Genomic DNA, 9,989 nt, shown 5'->3' on the forward strand with positions numbered 1-9,989 from the left:
TAATGTAAAATGCATTAGTTAAATTTTGGTTACAGTTTACACGATAATAGACTAGGTCTATGAATAGAGGTAACACTGAGAAATCAAACAGCTTGTCTTTAAGATGTATGAGGTTTTTGTGCTGTTGATGTTTATGTGTTGTATATGTTGTAATTCAAAAAACATAATACAAATATTGAAACAGACAATGGGACGTCCTCCTTGTCTACAGGAAAGAAGGTTTCACCATCGACACAGACAGGATTTTTACTGGAAGAGCAGTAAGACTATGGAACTCTCTGCCACATGATGTTGTGATGTCTAACTCAATAAACAAGTTCAAGGTGGGCCTGGATGTTTTTCTGGAAAAATATATTACAGATTATGGATACCAGATCTATGAGTATAGAACATTGATCCAGGAAATAATTCTGATCGCCATATTGGAGTCGGAAAGGAATTTTTCCTCTGATATGAAGCAATTGGCATCAGCCTCATTTGGGGTTTTGTCTTCTTCTGGATCAACACAGTAGGGTTATAGTTTGAACTTGATGGATTCTTGTCTTTTTGAAACCTTTAAACTATGTAACTATGTAAGGGGAGGCTAGGATCTTGCGCCACAGCCAAAGCAAGAGAGCTTTACAGCTGACTGTTGGCCTCTGGTGGAAAATATTGGCTCTGGCACTGCCTGGAGTCTGAAGTTACAGGAGAGGAAGAGGCGGTTACATGTCAAGCAACCCAGGATTGGCTAGAGGAGGACCCAGCGTTGTGGGTGCGGGAAGAGGCTGGGCTGGTGCTGTCAATGGAGGTAGCTGGTACTCTGAATTTGCAGATGTATACTGATCCCTACCATCACCTGGACAACGAGCAGTACAGATCCAAGAACCAGCGAGGCCAGGGTCAGTTGGTGAGTTGGGCAATTCTATCACTGGGGCCACAATACCCATGATGAAAGGTGGAGATGGGGCTGGGTTGCAGGGCAACAATTTATATCTGACAAGGCGGCCTTGTTTTACCTTCTGGCAATTACGCCAGGATCTGATGCTTGGGCAAACAGGGTTAATGCTGGCCCCAGCAACTTGGGCGTATCCTGGTAGGGAGCAGGTTTTAGTTTAATCTAATGCTGGCAATATTTTACAGTCTAATGTGTCTAATGCTGGTCTTTTCCCTCATACTAGAAGCAGTATTAATGTGACTGGGTCCACTTTAGAAGCTTTTTCTAAAACTGGAGTTCTTAGTGTTGTTGGTGTTAATCCTAACATGGTTTCTGGAGTAGCAGCGAATAATGCTGCAGTTCCATCTGCCATTGTTTCTGTTAACCTGCTTACTTCAGTTGATTCAGTTACTGTTAATTCGGTTTCTTCTGATGATGTTGCCGTTGTCCTTGTTATTGTCACGTCGGGCAGGGATAGAGTGCAGCCATATTCTAGACCAAACCCTCTGTGCCTGCCTACTTGCGTACCCAGAGGAGATAGGGAAAAATAGACCATCGATTCCAGGTTCTGCTAACTCAAACATCAGAGTCAAGAGGTTTCTTGCCAAAGACCCAGGCTAGCATCACTTTTATTGTAACAAAAATAATAAAACCATATGGATGATGCGTTTTGAGGGTAGGCCCCTCTTCCTCAGATCAGCACCACCGGAGCGCATCCCGCTGTAGCGCTGTGGTTGCTACAGACGTATTACTAGGTGCCGTCACGTGTTGGGGCCAATGGCAGGGAGGAGAATACGATCTCACTCTGGGAGCGCTTAGCTACAAGTGTGAGTGCCCAGAAACGGACCTGCTGCAGTTGAGAAACTCATGCAATATGCCAGGCTGCAGAAATATAGAGTTTTAATTAGATTTTTAGGTATGTACAAACAAAAATAGTAGTGAAGAAGTAGATGTGTAAGAGTATATAGTATGGAGTTTGTATACAGGTAGAATGTAGAGATGTTGCGAATTGCTCGCCTGCGAACAGTTCCCGGCGAACTTAGCATGTTTGCGTTCGCATCGCCAGGCGAACATATGTGAAGTTCGATTCGCCGCCTATACTTTAACATTGCGGTAAACTTTGACCCTGTGAGTCAGAGTCAGCAGACACATTACAGCCAATCAGCAGCAGTCACTCCCTTCCAGACCCTCCTACCTCCTGCACGGACGCCATTTTACCTTCATTCGGCATGCTGCAGGCTTAGAAAGTGGAGGGACAGAGAAGCTGCTCCTGTTGTAATAGGGAAAGCAATAGCTAGGTTGCTGCTAGGTGGTGTATTCAGGGTCCACTTTACTCCTAAAGCACTAGTCTAATATCTGCTTTAAGGACAGCACCCAAAAAAGCCCTTTTTAGGGGTTAAATATCAGTCCGTGTGTCTTGCAACAGCTGGAGGCACCCTGGTTGGGAGGGAACCGCTGGTTAAAAGGGGTACTCCAGTGTAAAACTTAAGTTCCTTCAAGCAACTAACTACAGTATTAAAAGGGCTATAAGTTCAGTCCGTGTGTCTTGCAACAGCTGGAGGCACCCTGGTTGGGGACCTCTGCTTAATAGGGGAACTCCGCTGGCAACCTTTTTTGCACATTGTCACACTAGTGCAAATCACATTTGGTGTGACAGTTGTTCAAATAAAAAAATAAAAAATACCTTTTTTGGCTGTGAAATAAAACCAGTGCTGCCTAAAGGGGGGCTCTAACTATGTGCTGCCTAAAATGGGGGAATCTATGTGCTGCCTAAAGGGGGGATCTAAATATGTGCTGCCTAAAGGGAGGCTCTAACTTTGTGCTGCCTAATATGGGGGAATCTACGTGCTGCCTAAAGGGGGGCTCTAACTATGTGCTGCCTAAAATGGGGGAATCTATGTGCTGCCTAAAGGGGGGATCTAAATATGTGCTGCCTAAAGGGAGGCTCTAACTATGTGCTGCCTAATATGGGGGAATCTATGTGCTGCCTAAAGGGGGGCTCTATGTGCTGCCTAAAGGGGGGCTCTAACTATGTGCTGCCTAACATGGGGGAGTCTATGTGCTGCCTAAAGGGGGATCTAACTATGTGCTGCCTAAAGGGGGGCTCTATGTGCTGCCTAAAGGGGGCTAAAGCACGTTATTCCAAAGAATATAGGAATAATAGGTGATTTATACCCTTTATGGATTAAAACCAGACTCTGCAGCAACTATGTAATTTTCCATGGGAGTTTTGCCATGGACCCCCCTCCAGCATGCCACAGTCCAGGTATTAGTCCCCTTGAAACAACTTTTAAATCTCTATTGTGGCCAGAAAGAGTCCCTGTGGGTTTTAAAATTCGCCTGCCCATTGAAGTCAATGGCGGTTGGCCGGTTCGCGAACATTTGCGGAAGTTCGCGTTCGCCATTCGCGAACCCAAAATTTTATGTTAGCGACATCACTAGTAGAATGTGACCTGGTATAGAGTGCTATATCAGTAGATTGGTAGGTAAAGAGATAACATATAGTAGTTAAACAGTCTATGCATAATTTATGCATATCATATGGAGTGCAGCACAAAAGGAATAAAATTGTTCATACGGTATCCGAGAAGATAGACACAGTCATTTATTCAGTGTCAAAATTCCTGAGTATACTGAATGGCACTCTAATTATCAACAAAAAAATTCTAAAACTAGAACAGGATGTCCTACAGAAAAAATTGATGAAACTAGCAAGGGATAGAGATGACAATGCTACAAATATAAAATTTTGGCTCACATCCAAGAAACCTGGTCGTAATAATAATAGCAACACTGAAGCACAAACACATCAGAACCACAACAAACCCAGAAACAATAAGCAGGTCACTACAAAAGGTACCATCCCAACACCATGTAGCATCCACCAGGACCTTCCATCTCTCCTCCATCAAACCTACTCCCTCTGCCATGCATCATATGTAGCATATAAACCCATGCATAGTTAGTAGTTAGTACGGTCGAAAAAAAGACATATGTCCATCAAGTTCAACCAGGGAATTGAAGGGTAGGGGTGTGGCGCGATATTGGGGAAGGGATGGGATTTTATATTTCTTCATAAGCATTAATGTTATTTTGTTCCAGGAATGTATCTAATCCTGTTTTAAAGCTGTTAATTTTTCCTGCTGTGACCAGTTCCTGAGGTAGACTGCTCCATAAGTTCACAGTTCTCATGGTAAAGAAGGCGTGTCGTCGCTTGAGACTAAACTTTTTCTTCTCCAGACAGAGGGAGTGCCCCCTCGTCCTTTGGGGGGGTTTAACCTGGAACAATTTTTCTCCATATTTTTTGTATGGGCCATTAATATACTTATATACGTTTATCATATCCCCCCTTAAACGTCTCTTCTCAAGACTAAACAATTGTAACTCCTCATAGCTAAGATGTTCCATGCGTTCTTATCAGAACATGATACGTCCAGCAACTAAACCCACCTCCTCTGTACTATCCCTAGAACCACTCACCCTATCATACCTCCCAGTACTCACAATACACTAAATACATCAGTCCTCAGAAATACTCACAGTACGATATCCATCAAATTTGCCAACCGTTCTCCCTCCCAGAAAATGTTAGTGTCATGGTGAGTGCTCCGGTCTAGCGCTCCAACCGTGAGCGCTCACTGTCCCACTCTCCCAACCGAGCCACGATTCGCATCGTTGGATGCGCCCACATGCAAATCGCAACCCATCCATTACCTGCTCCTGCTTTGGCCTCTGGTTAATGACGCGCGCGCCCCCGCCTCCTACGGTGCGTGCGTGCCGGCTGCCTGAGATTTAAAGGACCAGTGAACCACCAATTGGTGCCTGGTCCTTCTGCTAGATTATTTGAGACAGCTCCGCCCCCTCTTCCCTGCCGGATCTTCAGTGCCCCATAGCCTGGGATTAAGTGTTCCCTTTGTCTGCTGCTTGACTATGCCACCTTGCCGCCTGCCTAGACCTTCTGCTAAGTCCAACTACGCCTTTGCCTCATCCTTCTGTGCCTCGCCTCGCCTAGCTACTTGTGTGGTTGAGTCATATCGGGGGTAGCAACCTAGGTGCCGCCTGCTGCAGCAAATCCATCCTGCCTTGCGGCGGGCTGTGGTGAAGACCAGAGGCACCTTAGATTCCACTGCCCAATACGGCCCAAGTCATCTGCCACACAGGTCAGTGGGTCCACATCCAGCATCCTCACAGTTAGACTTTATTCAGCACACCAGGACCAACCAAACAACCCACACACGCCTTCCCTCAGGCAGGTTCTCTTCAGATTCAGATCTCCTGGAAGACTCTCTTCTCACCATTCATGCAACACATCCCTCTCCTACCCGGATTCCAGGCATGAACAACCTTTTTACACTCCTGCAGGCAGATTTCCAGATGAGGACATTGCGAATACCAACACCTCTTCCCTTGATATCTCCACTACCATTTAAAACTCAACATTTTTTTTAAGATCTCCCCCCCGCCACTCACATCTACATCTATCACCTCAATTGGAGATTCCCCCTCTGGAAAAAATACACATTGCCTGTCCACTAGGCTTAAAAAGGAAATATTGTGACAAAGGGGTTGCCAAGGGGGGAAAAGAAGGGAGAGAAAAAATAAGAAACAAGAAAAACAAAAACCTTACTCCCTAGAAACTGTCAAAATCTTTAATCGTTCCACCCATTTGCTTTATGAAGCTGAATGGGGGGTTCTTGAGTAGGGGCTTCTCCTTTTGCCCCACGTACAGAGCAAATAGCTTTGATTTGTTCCTTGACTTCAATAACTTCATAAGAAAACTGAAAATAAAAAGATTATTTTCTATCAAGGGAAACGATGCTCCAGACCGGCCTGCTGAAGAAAATCCCTTTGCAATCTAATTCCTTCCCCGATCCACACAGACCTCAAACCTAAGTCGTCCTTCTATTCCCTCTAGTCTCAGAGTAATTTTTTAGAGACGTTCTCTAGCATGGTCTCAAAAAATAATATCCAATATAAAACACGGTACCAATCCAATCTCAGCAAACCCAAAATGACTGCACTTGAAACCTTGTCAGACAATCTGGACATAGTAATACGTCCCGCTGGCAAAGGGGGAGGAATTGTCATTTTAAATTTTACTGATTACATTTTGGAAGCAGCAAGACTCTTATCTGACACTAAATACTACAGTCCACTATTCCACAATCCCACAGAACAATATACCAAGGAACTCAAAGTGTTGGTTACAGAAGGATACAGCCAAGGAATTCTCAACAAAGCTGAAAGGGACTACATACTCATCACTCATCCAGCACTACCTTTATTTTATTACCTGCCTAAAGTTCATAAGAACAAAGAGAAACCCCCCAGGCTGCCCAATCGTGTCCGGGATTAATTTGGTTTCTTACAACCTTGCATATTACCTTGACATTCTTTTGCAGAAATATGTTGTTAATCTGACATCACATTTAAGAGACACCACTGATTTTATTCAATCTATACTGGAGGTGGGGTGGAACAATGAGTATTCCCTTGTTACTATGGATATCACATCCCTGTATACTGTCATCCATCACAATTTAGGGATAGAAGCAGTATCCAATTTCCTCAAAAAATTACCCTAATGCGCCCTCTGCACAATGTCACTTTATTCTAAAACGGGTCTCAAACTCCCGGCCCACAGGCCATTAACGACCCATGGAATGAAAGTTTGTGGCCCGCACCAGGGATGTGTGATTTGTATTGCCCGACACCCGAGACATGCAGTTCCGGGCGCCGGGCAGGTAACTTCTTCAGGCATTTAGCCCTGCTTAGGGCAAGCAGCGCTAAATGCCAGAAGGCTTCACTTACCCTCCCCTCCTCCTCCCAGTCTCTGGTTGTCCGGCCGGTGTAATGAAGAAAATTGTGTCTTGAAGTGTTCTGTGTCCTGAACAGCTGATGAGGGACATTGCGCTTGTGACGTCCCTCCGCAGACCCGCACAGGAGGACGTCAGTGACGTGACTCATCAGGCAGCCACCGGAGAGAAGCGCAGGACAGGTTAGTGTGTCTATGTGTGTGTGCATGTGTGTGTGTGTGTGTGTCTGTATGTCTGTCTGTGTGTGCGTGTGAGAGTCGGGGGGGGGGGGGGGAACAATAATGCTACCTAATGTGGGGACCCTTCTTCTACCTAATGTGGGGAACCTTCTACTACCTAATGTGGCGAACCTGCTTCTACCTAATGTGGGGAACCTGCTACTACCTAATGTGGGGAACCTGCTTTTACCTAATGTGGGGAACCTGCTACTACCTAATGTGGGGAACCTGCTACCACCTAATGTGGGGAACCTGCTACCACCTAATGTGGGGAACCTGCTACCACCTAATGTGGGGAACCTGCTTCTACCTAATGTGAGGAACCTGCTACTACCTAATGTGGGGAACCTGCTACTACCTAATGTGGGGAACCTTCTTCTACCTATTGTGGGGAACCTGCTACTACCTAATGTGGGGAACCTTCTTCTACCTAATGTGGGGAACCTGCTACTACCTAATGTGGGGAACCTTCTTCTACCTAATGTGGGGAACCTGCTACTACCTAATGTGGGGAACCTTCTTCTACCTAATGTGGGGAACCTGCTACTACCTAATGTGGGGAACCTGCTTTTACCTAATGTGGGGAACCTTCTACTACCTAATGTGGGGAACCTGCTACTACCTAATGTGGGGAACCTGCTACCACCTAATGTGGGGAATCTGCTACTACCTAATGTGGGGAACCTGCTTCTACCTAATGTGGGGAACCTGCTTCTACCTAATGTGGGGAACCTGCTACTACCTAATGTGGGGAAACTGCTACTACCTAATGTGGCGAACCTGCTTCTACCTAATGTGGGGAACCTGCTACTACCTAATGTGGGGAACCTTCTTCTACCTAATGTGGGGAACCTGCTACTACCTAATGTGAGGAACCTGCTTTTACCTAATGTGGGGAACCTGCTACTACCTAATGTGGGGAACCTGCTACCACCTAATGTGGGGAACCTGCTACCACCTAATGTGGGGAACCTGCTTCTACCTAATGTGAGGAACCTGCTACTACCTAATGTGGGGAACCTGCTACTACCTAATGTGGGGAACCTTCTTCTACCTAATGTGGGGAACCTGCTGCTACCTAATGTGGGGAACCTGCTGCTACCTAATGTGGGGAACCTGCTTTTACCTAATGTGGGGAAACTGCTACTACCTAATGTGGGGAACCTGCTTCCACCTAATGTGGGGAACCTGCTACCTAATGTGGGGGAACCTGCTACTACCTAATGTGGGGAACCTGCTACTACTTCATGTGGGGAACCAGCTACTACCTACCTAATATGGGGAAACTGCTACTACCTACCTAATGTGGGGAAAATGTTGCCTATCTAATGTGGGGTACCTGCTGCCTACCTAATGTGGGGAACCCCCAGAAGACGAACAAAATTTATTGGATATTTCAAACTTTTTAACAACTAAAAAACTGAAAAATTGGGCGTGCAAAATTATTCAGCCCCTTTACTTTCAGTGCAGCAAACTCTCTCCAGAAGTTCAGTGAGGATCTCTGAATGATCCAATGTTGACCTAAATGACTAAGGATGATAAATAGAATCCAGCTGTGTGTAATCAAGTCTTCGTATAAATGCACCTGCACTGTGATAGTCTCAGAGGTCCGTTTAAAGTGCAGAGAGCATTATGAAGAACAAGGAACATACCAGGCAGGTCCGAGATACTGTTGTGGAGAAGTTTAAAGCCAGATTTGGATACAAAAAGATTTCCCAAGCTTTAAACATCCCAAGGAGCACTGTTCAAGAAGCACATTCAGTCATTACAAGTCGTACAATAAATTACAGTCACACAAAGCATGATAGAACAATACACAGCAAAGGTTCCCTAAGCTATACATCGCACACCATGCTACTCTAACATTCAGCTCAATCCTGCAATAGAAAGGCACAAGAGATCGAACAAAAACCAAATAATACAATCTGTGATCGGGGTAGGGGTGTGGGCGACTATGTGGGGGTAGGGAGGGGGCGGATCACAGGGCCAAACTGCTGGGCTGTATCTTCAGGGAGACATGGGAGAAGGAGAGGGGTCTTCACTCCTCTTCTTCCTCATCAACGGCCGGGCTGTCCAAGATGGAATAGTCTCTAAGCAGGTTCTTGATGAACCTGCGGCAGTCCCGGACGGACATGTTTTCCCTGTTGATCACGAGGCGGTTCCTGGCAAGCCACACTGCGTCCTTAAAACAGTTCATAAGGCGCCAGGCCTCCTGGATGGCCTCCACGTCGTGGGTCCCAGGGAACAGACCGTAAAGCACCGAATGGTACGATAGGCAGCTCCTGGGCACTGAGTCTCTGAGTTTATGTTCTAGGGCATCTAACAGACCCTGTGGAGCACTGTGCAAGCGATAATATTGAAATGGAAGGAGTATCAGACCACTGCAAATCTAGGAAAACCTGGCCGTCCCTCTAAACTTTCAGCTCATACAAGGAGAAGACAGCCAAGAGGCCCATGATCACCCTGGATGAACTGCAGAGATCTACAGCTGAGGTGGGAGACTCTGGCCTTTATGGAAAAGTGGCAAGAAGAAAGCCATTTTTTAAAGATATCCATAAAAAGTGTTGTTTAAAGTTTGCCACAAGCCACCTGGGAGACACAGCAAACATGTGAAAGAAGGTGTTCTGGTCAGATAAAACCAAAATTAAATTTTTTGGCAACAATGCAAAACGTTATGTTTGGAGTAAAAGCAACACAGCTCATCACCCTGAACACACCATCCCCACTGTCAAACATGGTGGTGGCAGCATCATGGTTTGGGCCTGCTTTTCTTCAGCAGGGACAGGGAAGATGGTTAAAATTGATGGGAATATTGCCCCTACCTGCTTTCCTCTCTTGTCCTATCGCTCTTCCTTCTCCTCCTCTTGCTTTTTATTCTCTCTTACCCCTCTTTAGTTCCTTTCCTTTCCTAGCTGGTCGACCGGTGTTTATACCACAGCCAGCCCCTGTCATGCTGGGAAGACTGGGGTGGCTACTGCACTCCACTTAGGAGTCCACGTATATGTTTTGCTTTTATTATTTGCCTAAAAGGTCTCTTCTACT

The sequence above is a fragment of the Hyla sarda genome, chromosome 7, assembly GCF_029499605.1.
Source record: "Hyla sarda isolate aHylSar1 chromosome 7, aHylSar1.hap1, whole genome shotgun sequence".
In the NCBI taxonomy this organism is placed as follows: domain Eukaryota; kingdom Metazoa; phylum Chordata; class Amphibia; order Anura; family Hylidae; genus Hyla; species Hyla sarda.